Below are 13,408 nucleotides of genomic sequence, written 5' to 3'. Positions count from 1 at the left end.
GAACACCCTGGAGGAGAGCTCACTGGCGTTTAAACGCCAGTAAGGAGCATCTGGCTGGCGTTCAACGCCAGAACAGAGCATGGTTCTGGCGTTGAACGCCCAAAACAAGCAGCATCCTGGCGTTCAGACGCCAGAAATGCACACTGAGGAAAGCTGGCGCTGAACGCCAGAAACAAGCATAGAACTGGCGTTCAACGCCAGAAACATGCTGCATCTGGGCGCTGAACGCCCAGAACAAGCATCAATTCGGCGTTTAAACGCCAGAATTGCATGCAAAGGCATTTTACATGCCTAATTGGTGCAGGGATGAAATTTCTTGACACCTCAGGATCTGTGGACCCCACAGAATCATCTCAGCATCTGTGGACCCCACAGGATCCCCACCTACCTCCACTCATACTCTTCCCTCTTCTCAATGTTCATCCTCTCTTCCCAATAAACACTCTTCCCCAAAATCCTTCACCAATCACCTCAATCTCTCTTCCCTATTACCCCTTCACCACTCACATCCATCCACTCTTCCCCATAAACCTACCTCATAAACTCCACCTACCTTCAAAATTCAAAATCACTTTCCCACCCAATCCCACCCCATATGGCCGAACCTTACCCACCCTCCCTTCCCTATATAAAGCCTTCCATTCTTCTTCATTTTCACACAACATAACCCTCTCTTTCTCTTCTTGACCGAAACACAACCCCTCTCCCTCTCTTCTATTTCTATTTCTTCTTCTTCTATTCTTTCTTCTTTTGCTCGAGGGCGAGCAATATTCTAAGTTTGGTGTGGTAAAAGCATAAGCTTTTTTGTTTTTCCATTACCATTGATGGCACCTAAGACTGGAGAATCCTCTAGAAAAGGGAAAGGGAAGGCAAAAGCTTCCACCTCCGAGTCATGGGAGATGGAAAGATTCATCTCCAAAGCCCATCAAGACCACTTCTATGATGTTATGGCCAAGAAGAAGGTGATCCCCGAGGTCCCTTTCAAACTCAAGAGAAATGAGTATCCGGAGATCCGACATGAAATCCAAAGAAGAGGTTAGGAAGTTCTAACAAACCCCATCCAACAAGTCAGAATTCTAATGGTTCAAGAGTTCTATGCTAATGCATGGATCACTAGGAACCATGATCAAAGTAAGAACCCGAACCCAAAGAATTATCTCACCATGGTTCGGGGGAAATACTTAGATTTTAGTCCGAAAAATGTGAGGTTGGCGTTCAACTTACCAAACATGGAAGAGAACGCACGCCCCTACACAAGGAGAGTCAACTTTGATCAAAGGTTGGACCAAGTCCTCATGGACATATGTGTGGAAGGAGCTTAATGAAAGATTGACTCAAAAGGCAAACCGGTTCAACTGAGAAGACTGGACCTTAAGCCTGTAGCTAGAGGATGGTTGGAGTTCATTCAATGCTCAATCATTTCCACTAGCAACCGGTCTGAAGTTACTATAGACCGGGCCATCATGATCCATAGCATCATGATTGGAGAAGAGGTGGAAGTTCATGAGATTATACCTCAAGAACTCTACAAGGTGGCTGACAAGTCCTCCACTATGGCAAGGTTAGCCTTTCCCCACCTCATTTGCCACCTATGTAATTCGGCTGGGATTGACATAGAGGGAGATATCCTCATTGAAGAGGACAAGCCCATCACTAAGAAGAAGATGGAGCAAACAAGAGAGCATAGAGAAGCTCATCACCAAGAAATCCCTGAGATGCCTCAAGGGATGCACTTTCCTCCACAGAATTTTTGGGAGCAAATCAATACCTCCCTAGGAGAACTAAGTTCCAACATGGGACAACTAAGGGTGGAACATCAAGAGCACTCCATCATCCTTCATGAAATTAGAGAAGATCAAAGAGCAGTGAGGGAGGAGCAACAAAGACAAGGAAGAGACATAGAAGAGCTCAAGGACATCATTGGTTCCTCAAGAAGGAAACGCCACCATCACTAAGGTGGACTCATTCCTTGTTCTTAAATTTTCTGTTTCTCGTTTTATATGTTAAATGTTTATCTATGTTTGTGTTTTCATTACATGATCATTAGTATTTAAGTGTCTATGCCTTAAAGTTATGAATGTCCTATGAATCCACCACCTCTCTTAAATGAAAAATGTTTTTAATTCAAAAGAACAAGAAGTACATGAGTTTCGAATTTATCCTTGAACTTAGTTTAATTATATTGATGTGGTGACAATACTTTTTGTTTTCTGAATGAATGCTTGAACAGTGCATATGTCTTTTGAAGTTGTTGTTTATGAATGTTAAATATGTTGGCTCTTGAAAGAATGATGACAAGGAGACATGTTATTTGATAATCTGAAAAATCATAAAATTGATTCTTGAAGCAAGAAAAAGCAGTGAATACAGAAAGCTTGCAGAAAAAATAGCGAAAAAAAATAGAAAAAAAAGAGCAAGTAGAAAAAGCCAATAGCTCTTAAAACCAAAAGGCAAGAGCAAAAAGCCAATAACCCTTAAAACCAAAAGGCAAGGGAAAATAAAAAAGATCCCAAGGCTTTGAGCATCAGTGGATAGGAGGGTCTAAAGGAATAAAATCCTTGTCTAAGCGGCTAAACCAAGCTGTCCTTAACCATGTGCTTGTGGCGTAAAGGTGTCAAGTGAAAACATGAGACTGAGCGGTTAAAGTCAAGGTCCAAAGCAAAAAAAGAGTGTGCTTAAGAACCCTAAACACCTCTTTAGCAAAGTTGAGTCACAATCTGAAAAGGTTCACCCAATTATGTGTCTGTGGCATTTATGTATCCGGTGGTAATACTGGAAAACAAAGTGCTTAGGGCCACGGCCAAGACTCATAAAGTAGCTGTGTTCAAGAATCAACATGCTGAACTAGGAGAATCAATAACACTATCTGAACTCTGAGTTTCTATAGATGCCAATCATTCTGAACCTCAATGGATAAAGTGAGATGTCAAAACTATTCAAGAGGCAAAAAGCTACAAGTCCCGCTCATCTGATTAGAGCTATGTTTCATTGATAGTTTGGAATTTACAGTATATTCTCTTCTTTTTATCCTATTTGATTTTCAGTTGCTTGGGGACAAGCAACAATTTAAGTTTCGTGTTGTGATGAGCGGATAATTTATACGCTTTTTGGCATTATTTTTAGTAGGATCTAGTTACTTTTAAGGATCTTTTATTAGTTTTTATGTTAAATTCACATTTCTGGACTTTACTATGAGTTTGTGTATTTTTCTATTATTCCAGGTATTTTCTGGCTGAAATTGAGGAACTTGAGCAAAAATCAGATTCAGAGGTTGAAGAAGGACTGCTGATGCTGTTGGATTCTGACCTCCCTGCACTCAAAGTAGATTTTCTAAAGCTACAGAACTCAAAATGGCGCGCTTCCAATTGCGTTGGAAAGTAGACATCCGGGGCTTTCCAGAAATATATAATAGTCCATACTTTGGCCGAGTTTAGATGACGCAAAAGGGCGTTGAACGCCAGTTCTACGCTGCAGTCTGGAGTTAAACGCCAGAAATACGTCACGGACCAGAGTTGAACGCCAGAAATACGTTACAAACTGGCGTTCAACTCCAAGAATGACCTCTCCACGTGTAAACTTCAAGCTCAGCCCAAGCACACACCAAGTGGGCCCCGGAAGTGGATTTATGCATCAATTACTTACTTCTGTAAACCCTAGTAACTAGTTTAGTATAAATAGGACTTTTTACTATTGTATTTGGATCTTCGGATCATTTTTAGTCTTGGTTACTCCGGTTCCCCTCTGGGGCCGAGACCAATGAACTCCATTATCACTTATGTATTTTCAACGGTAGAGTTTCTACACTCCATAGATTAAGGTGTGGAGTTCTGCTGTTCCTCAAAGATTAATGAAAAATACTACTGTTTTCTATTCAATTCAACTTATTCCGCTTCTAAGATATTCATTCGTACTTCAACATGAATGTGATGAACGTGACAATCATCATCATTCCCTACGAACGTGTGCCTGACAACCACTTCCGTTCTACCTTAGATTGAATGAGTATCTCTTGGATCTCTTAATCAGAATATTCGTGGTATAAGTTAGATTGATGGCGGCATTCATGAGAATCCGGAAAGTCTAAACCTTGTCTGTGGTATTCTGAGTAGGATTCAGGGATTGAATGACTGTGACAAACTTCAAACTCGCGAGTGCTGGGCGTAGTGACAGACGCAAAAGGAGGGTGAATCTTATTCCAGTATGATCGAGAACCTCCAGATGATTAGCCATGCAGTGACAGCGCATCGGACCATTTTCATAGAGAGGATGGGATGTAGCCATTGACAAAGGTGATGCCCTACACAAAGCTTGCCATGGAAGGGAGTAGGATTGATTGGATGAAGACAGTAGGAAAGCAGAGGTTCAGAGGAACGAAAGCATCTCTATACACTTATCTGAAATTCTCATCAATGAATTACATAAGTATTTCTATCTTTATTTTTTGTTTATTTAATATTATTATTCGAAAACTCAATAACCATTTGATATCCGCCTGACTGGGATTTACAAGATGACCATAGCTTGCTTCAAGCCGACAATCTCTGTGGAATCGACCCTTACTCACGTAAGGTTTATTACTTGGACGACCCAGTGCACTTGCTGGTTAGTTGTATCGAAGTTGTGACAATTTATGAATTAAGATTAGAGTACCAAGTTTCGTTGGAGCCATTACCAGGGATCACAATTTCGTGCACCAGAGATCCCGAGCGGGCGTGGAGCGAGTGTGGTCGGCACCGGGAGGCGGACGGAGTGGGGGGTGGCCACCTGTAAGGACACTCCAACAATCAAGTCAGAGTCCGTACTAGGGGTGGCAGAATGAGGTAAGGATGTGACGTACATTGGGGGGAGAGCTGTCCTCCCCCTTTTATATGCTATGCTGGGTGGGCCTAGTAGTGGCCTGGCCCATTGGTTGAGGAGCTGAGCTATCACATTCAACGCGTGCGGGTCGTCCGTACTTGGGGTCGGTACTTCGGTTGCCGACCCTGGGGGTTCCGACCTGACCGGTGGCGCGCTTGACGTGTTGAGTTGGTTGGACCTTGGGTCGGTTGTAGCTAATCGACCCGAAGAGATCCGCTATGGTTTTTTGGGCTTGGGCGGGGTAGTTGATAAACCAATATTTTATGGTTTATCTTATGCTCAATTGAGTGGATTTTATCAACTCTTTGCCCACTTATTCATACTATTTGCATGATTTTATATTTTCCTTCCTGATTTTGTGCTATGACTAAAAACATGTTTCTTTGATCTTATATTTGCTAATTATTAATCTTCTCTTATTACCATTTGATGCCTTGATATGTGCGTTAAGTGATTTCAGAGATTACAGGGTAGGAATGGCTTGGAGGATGGAAAGGAAGCATGCAAAAGTGGAAGGAATACAAGAAGTTGAAGGAACTGCAAAGCTGTCAGCCTGACCTCTTTGCACACAAACGGCTATAACTTTAGCTACGGAGGTCCAAACGATGCAGTTCTAGTTGCGTTAGAAAGCTAACGTCCGGGGCTTCGATTTGATATATAATATGTCATAGTTTCCCTGACGATAGGCAACGCGAACGCGTGCTCTATGCGAACGCGTCGCAGTGACGAAAATCAGCGTGTTTGAATTCGCAACCAGCGAATTCTGGGCTGTTTCTGACCCAGTTCTCGGCCCAGAAAACACATATTAGAGGCTATAAAGTAGAGGGATTGCATCCGTTCAAAGAGAATAATTCATATTCACAATTTTAGGAGTAGATGTAGTTTTTAGAGAGAGAGGTTCTCTCCTCTCTCTTAGGATTTAGGATTTAGGATTTCTCTTAGTTTTAGTAGTGCCTCTCGATCCCAGGTTCAATGTTCCTTTTATTTACTTTTTCAATTTAATTTATGAATATCCATGTTAAGATTTGAATATTTTATTTAATATAATTCGAGGTATTTCAGACTTATGATTGCTCTCTTTAATTTATTAATGCTCTCTGTTTATCCAAATTATTTTCATTCAAATAGACTTTCTTCCCTTTTGGCTTTGGTTAAATAATTGGTGGCTCTTGAGTTATCAAACTCATTGTTGATTGAAAATTAGAATTCTTCTAGAATTAATTCAAGTTCCAATAACTCTAGCCTTTCCCAAGGAAAGACTAGGATCTGAGGAATAAAAATTAATTCATCCACTTAACTTACCTTCATAGTTAGAGGTTAACAAGGTGGGAGAAAAATCCAATTCTCATTACAATTGATAAGGATAACCAGGATAGGACTTCCAGTTATAATACCTTGCCAAGAGTTTATTATTATTATTATTATTTTATTTTTCTTATCATTCAACATACTGCTTCCTTACTTTCTAAAACCCCTAATTTACAAGACTCATAACCAATAATAAGAACATACCTCCCTGCAATTCCATGAGAAGATGACCCGAGGTTTAAATACTCGGTTATCAATTTCAAAGGGGTTTGTTACTTGTGACAACCAAAACTTTTGTAAGAAAGGTTGATTGCTTGGTTTAGTAACTATACTTACAACGAGAGTTTACTATAACCTCTAAACCATCAATCTTCAGTTCTTCAAAATGGCGCCGTTGCCGGGGAATTATGTTTTAGATTATGTTTGTTTTGTTTTAAAATTGGGTGTTTTAGATTATGTTTGTTTTGTTTTAGAGACAATATTGTTAATTATGTTTTGGATTATGTTTATTTTGCTTTGGAAACAATATTTATAATTATAAAGACTTTAATGTTTGTGAATACAAAAATTATAATTTGTTTATACTTTTAGAAATTATAATAGTTAAAAGTAAAAAACAAAAGAGATTTTTTTATATCTTTATATATATTATTTAATAGTTAAAAGTATAAAAAAAAAAAAAAAAAAAAAAAAAGAGGATATTTGGCGGGCTTAGCCCGCCGGCCCGCCAGCCCGCCGTTAGGCGGGGCGGGCTAGGATTCTGGGACCGCCTCACTAGGCGGGGCGGGGCGGGCCAGCCCGCCAAATGGCGGGCTTCTGGCGGGGTGGGGCGGGGCGGGGCGGGGCAGGCTTCCCCGCTTGCCACCCCTACACGCGACCGTGTGCCTCACGCGACCGCGTGCCTCACGCGGCCGCGTCATATCCCAATAACTGGCCACTCACGCGATCGCATGCCCCACACGATTGCGTCACCCAATATTTGGCAATTAATGATTTTGAACAGAGAGTTGTGCGAGCGCGAGGCTGCCCTCGCGCCAGTCGCATAAACTGTGTCACGCGACCGCGTGACCGACGCGACCGCGTCAATCCATCTAGACGCAAGTCGTGCGAACGCGTCACCTACGTGTCCACGTCGCTTGCGCCGCACAGCTTATCCTAATTTGCCAAATATCTTATCTTTTCTTCTCCAATTCTAATTTTTCCCCCTCCTCTCTTACTTACTTCTTCCCTTCTTTCCCTTCTCATTCTTATTATCTTTCATTTTATTTTATTTTAATTTATTTGCATATTTCATTCATTGCATTTTAATTTTATGCATATTTTTCTTTTCTTTTCTAAAATTATTATTTTTCCATTGGTGTCACTTGTTCATATTCAACTATTGCATCTTTTCTTGAATTATTTTGGTACTAAGCGACTTGTTTTACACTATGGAATGATATTAATTATCTGCCAATGCCAATCTTTTATGATACTTGCACTTCACTTGCATTGACTTGAACTTATATTGATATTTTCATTACCCACACACCTCCCCTTTGTTGCAAATTTTACACCACGAGTATGCCATGGCTTCTATTGTTTTCTCACATACATGTTGAAGCTTCCATGTAATTGAGACCCTTATCATTTGGCATTAACCCACCCATACTTCATTTATTTTCTTATCTTTACTTTTGGGTATTACTGTTCTTCTTTTTCTCTTCTTTCAGGCTGGCCACTGAAGACAAAAAAAGGGAGAAACTTCTAAAAGGGGAGACAAACAAGTCCATCTGCACAATCCTTAAAGGAAAGCATCAGTTGGAACAACCCGTCCACCTGCACATCTCAGCATGCACCGAGGACGGTGCAATCTTTAAGTGTAGAGAGGTCGATACCGATCTCCATGGGTTAGTTACTCTTCTATCTCAACACCAATGGTTTATTTTTTGTTAGTTGTTGCATTTGCATGTTTGATTGCATACTTGTTCAATTTTATGCACTTAGTTACTACTTGGTTGAAATAATACTTTCTTTTTCAAGAAATTTTTATAGTATTTCACTAATTTAAATTGAAAAATTTTTGTTAAATTTGTTTGAAGTTGTATTTGGAATATAGTTTAAAAATCCAAGAACACACAACCTGTGAGATTTTGAGCTTATTTACATGGTTACATTATTTAACCATAAAATTTTATTCTTGTGTGTTTTCTTCTCTATGATTGCAATCTTTGCTTTGTTCCATTCTATATGTCCATTATTTAGTATATTTACATGCTTGCATATGATTGAGGCCATTATTTGTTAAACTCACTTATCCCAAATAAGCCTACCCTTTCAATTACCTTTGTTAGCCACTTTGAGCCTTTTTATTCCCATTTATTCTATATTTTACCACATCACTAGTCTTAAGCAGAAAAACAAATTAAATACCCCAATTGAATCTTTGGTTAGCTTAAGATAGAGATTGTGCATCAACTAAGTGTGGGGAAATTGTGGGAACATGGGTTAATAAGGGAATGTATCATGTTTCTAATTTATTTAAATATTGAGAATTTGGGAACCTACTCATGTAAAACCAGAAAAAAATTAAAAATCCATGTGCATTGATAAGTTATGTTTGCTTTTATGATTCAAAAAAAAAAGAGAAAAAGAGAAAAAATTCAATAAATAAATAAGGGGACAAAATTACCCCAATGCTAAAAGATCAATGCACATGTGATAAAAGTAAAGAAATATAAAAAATTTGGTACATGAGTATGGGAATCATACAAAAGTGGGAATTATGGGTAGTTAGGCATGAATTTAACAGTATATAGAGTATATGTATATTAGGTGAGAGCTTAGGTTAGTCAAAGATTCATACTATAGCTCACTTGGCCATACATGTACCTTTACCTTTACCTCAACCCCATTACAACCCTGAAAAGATCTCATGATATTTGCATTGGTATACTAAATATTTGTTGATTGGTTAGATGAAGAACAAAATTTAGAAAGTATGATTAGAGAAGAGTAGAGTGAATTACCCTATACACTTGAGAGACTAGAGTGATATACACTACCAGTGAGGGTTCAGTGCTTAATTCTATGTTCCCTGCTTTCATGAGCTATCTTCTTACAAGTTTACTTGTTTTTACTGTATGGTTTGAATTAGTAGAATCTGATTTATATTTGTCTTGAAGAATCTATTTATTTTTAACCAAGTAGGTAGAAACATTCTGCATATAGTTGCATTCATATAGATAGGTTGCATTTCATATTAATCTACCATTCCTCTTCATCTTTATAGCTTCTCTTGAACTTAGCATGAGAACATGCTAGTGTTTAAGTGTGGGGAGGTTGATAAACCACTATTTTATGGTTTATCTTTTACTCAATTGAGTGGATTTTATCAACTCTTTGCCCACTTATTCATACTATTTGCATGGTTTTATATTTTCCTTCCTGATTTTGTGCTATGACTGAAAACATGTTTCTTTGATCTTATATTTGCTAATTATTAATCTTCTCTTATTACCATTCGATGCCTTGATATGTGCGTTAAGTGATTTCAGAGATTACAGGGCAGGAATGGCTTGGAGGATGGAAAGGAAGCATGCAAAAGTAGAAGGAATACAAGAAGTTGAAGGAACTGCAAAGCTGTCAGCCTGACCTCTTCGCACTCAAACAGTTATAACTTTAGCTATAGAGGTCCAAACGACGCGGTTCCAGTTGCGTTAGAAAGCTAACGTCCGGGGCTTCGATTTGATATATAATATGCCATAGTTTCCCTGATGATAGGCGACGCGAACGTGTGCTCCATGCGGACGCGTCGCAGTGACGAAAATCAGCATGTTTGAATTCGCAACCAGTGAATTCTGGGCTGTTTTTGACCCAGTTCTCGACCCAGAAAACACAGATTAGAGGCTATAAAGTAGAGGGATTGCATCCATTCAAAGAGAAGAATTCATATTCACAATTTTAGGAGTAGATGTAGTTTTTAGAGAGAGAGGTTCTCTCCTCTCTCTTAGGATTTAGGATTTAAGATTTCTCTTAGTTTTAGGAGTGTCTCTCGATCCCAGGTTCAATGTTCCTTTTATTTACTTTTTCAATTTAATTTATGAATATCCATGTTAAGATTTGAATATTTTATTTAATATAATTCGAGGTATTTCAGACTTATGATTGCTCTCTTTAATTTATTAATGCTCTCTGTTTATCCAAATTATTTTCATTCAAATAGACTTTCTTCCCTTTTGACTTTGGTTAAATAATTGGTGACTCTTGAGTTATCAAACTCATTGTTGATTGAAAATTGGAATTCTTCAAGAATTAATTCGAGTTCCAATGACTCTAGCCTTTCCCAAGGAAAGACTAGGATCTGAGGAATAAAAATTAATTCATCCACTTAACTTACCTTCATAGTTAGAGATTAATAAGGTGGGAGAAAAATCCAATTCTCATTACAATCGATAAGGATAACTAGGATAGGACTTCCAGTTATAATACTTTGTCAAGAGTTTATTTTATTATTATTATTTTATTTTTCTTATCATTCAACATACTGCTTCCTTACTTTCTAAAATCCCTAATTTACAAGACTCATAACCAATAATAAGAATATACCTCCCTGCAATTCCATGAGAAGACGACCCGAGGTTTAAATACTCGGTTATCAATTTCAAAGGGGTTTGTTACTTGTGACAACCAAAACTTTTGTAAGAAAGGTTGATTGCTTGGTTTAGTAACTATACTTACAACGAGAGTTTACTATAACCTCTAAACCATCAATCTTCAGTTCTTCAGTAGTGCCCCGACCCGATGACTTATCTGGGCTGTCAGTCCGTAACACTTGGTATAGCAAGAGGGCTTCTTTATCTTCATCAATATTCAAGACTTAGAGTAATTTATAGAGATCTCAAAGCAAGTAATATTTTACTTGATAATGAGATGAATCCAAAGATGTCAGACTTTGGTTTAGCTCGAATTTTAAAAAGAGACCAGAGCACAAAAAATACACGTCGCATTGTTGGAACATAGTATGGACACTCGACATTTCTTAATTTCTATTATATAGTCTAGAATTATCTATAATATTGGTTTTTAATTATTATGTTCATATATTATTCATTAGTGGATACATAGACTAGAATATGTAATAGATGGAAACTTCTCGTTAAAATCAGACGTCTTCAGTTTTGGTATTCTGTTGTTGGAGATAGTGTCAGGAAAGAAAAACAGAGGAGACCAAAATAAAAACAAAAATAGAAAATCTTATTGAATATGTAAGCACAACATATATTATTGTTATTATTTCTATTCCTACTATAAACTATAAAACTATGAATTAATAATATTATTCATTCTTAACTTGATGTGTTTTTTCAGGCATGGAATTTGTGGATGGAGGGAAGGCCTTTAGACTTGATAAGTGAAGACCTAAAAGAATCTTACAATGGTTCTGAAGCCCTGCGATGCATTCATATTAGTTTTCTGTGTCTTCAACAGCATCCACATGACAGGCCAACCATGTCATCTGTGGTTATGATGTTAGGCAGTCAAATTTATTTGCCAAAACCAAAACAACCAGCTCTATTTATTGGACAACATTCTTCATTAAATCAGAGTAGTTTACCTTCCGTTAATGAATTAAGTATGTCCAGTTTAAAACCGCGTTAATTTGGAAAACATTGCTTAAAAAAATATAACATATATAGTGCATATCTCCTAGCAAAATATGAGAAGAATATTAAATGGCTTCATAAATCTGGCAGTTGTGTAATTTTTTCTTTCGTTTTTTGGCTTCCATGTTAGCTTGTGTAAAGCTGTGTAACATGTGGTGATGATTACTTGTATCAGTAATAAGAATGTGGATGGCTAACAGCGATAGTTACTGTGTGATTGTTGAACGAAAGACAAGACATTGAATGTTTGAATTTTTCAACCAATGTGGAGCCTTATAATGATAAATTAAAAAGTTTATTGCTATTCTATCAATTTTACCATTCAATCTCATTTATAATAAATAAAAGATACAAAAAATAATTATCAGAGTTTTTGAATTTTTTTTATAGCTATACTTAACAAATAAATATTTTTTTAATATTATTATTAGTACTCTTTGTTAACTTTTAATTTTTATCAACTTTTTATTTATTTTTCTTGTTAATAGTATAAATATTTTATTTTAGAGATTTTTTTTAAGTTTATTTATGTATATTATTGTATTTTTTAAATAAAATTTTTAGTATTTATTGTTCATATAAATTTTTTTAAGAAAAAAGATAAATAGGTCCCTAACTTTTTAAATTTTTCACAAATACATCCCTCATAAAATTTAAATACAAAAAAGTTCCTGACTTTAACAAACGGAGGACAATTTAATCCTTCCGTCTATTTGCCTCTCATACACCAAACAGAACTGGCTGACGTGGATGAAACGGTGTCCAGGTGTCTGTCACGATGCCACGCTAGAAGGGAAATAAAGTTCGAAGGACAAATAAGTCCTTGACGTCATTTTGCAAATAAAGTTTGAAGGACAAATAGGTCCTTGAGAATTTAGTTCATTATGCTTCTATTATGAGAATTTAGTTTATAAAATTATGCTTGTATTTTGAAATCTAGTTAACTTATTGTGTTCTGCAATTTAGATTATTTGTATTAAAATTGTAGAAATTGGGCTTGTTCTGTTTCTACTTTTTTTTTTCTTAAATTGCATTAGTTTAGTTTTCTCATATTAGTTAGCATTAGTTAGAATTAGTGCATTTGTGTATTATATTAGAATTTGTTAAATTACATTAGTTCATTTTTCATCATACCAGTGGCATTAGTTAGCATCAGTTCATTTATGCATCAAGTTAGCATTAGTTCACTTGTGCATCATTCATGTATGAAGTTAGCATTAGTGCATTTGTGTATTATATTAGAACTAGTATTTTTATCCGTAATAACATTACGGGAATAATTTTTTTTCAAAATTATAGTTCACTTTATTCTGATAGTATAAATTATGCATGGTATAAAAGATTTATAAAATCAAACTTCTTTTACAAAAAAGTCGTAAGTTGACAAAAGTCTCTGGTTAAGAAGACCATGATATCTGTAGATAAAAATTTAAATAATAAGATTTTTATTTATTATTTTTATATGAAAAAGTCTAATTTTTTATTAATAATTAATTTTAACATTCGTTATCTAAAATTTAAAATAATGTAACGTGTATACTTTTACATTTAAAATATTTTAATTGTAAAAAAATATCGGATGACGTATTTTTATTTGT

The 13,408-nt window shown here is 36.6% G+C and overlaps 1 pseudogene; it reads left to right on the top strand.

The window, feature by feature from the left end:
- LOC107610635 (G-type lectin S-receptor-like serine/threonine-protein kinase SD1-1) overlaps positions 1–12,053 on the top strand; it is a 48,854-nt pseudogene extending 36,801 nt beyond the window's left edge.
- Positions 12,054–13,408: the final 1,355 nt, after the last annotated feature.

This window comes from Arachis ipaensis, chromosome B8 (genome assembly GCF_059453495.1).
Source record: "Arachis ipaensis isolate K30076 ecotype BB chromosome B8, ASM5945349v1, whole genome shotgun sequence".
Taxonomy (NCBI): domain Eukaryota; kingdom Viridiplantae; phylum Streptophyta; class Magnoliopsida; order Fabales; family Fabaceae; genus Arachis; species Arachis ipaensis.
Note: the sequence above shows the minus strand (reverse complement) of the source record. Positions and strands in the feature narration are given on the sequence as shown.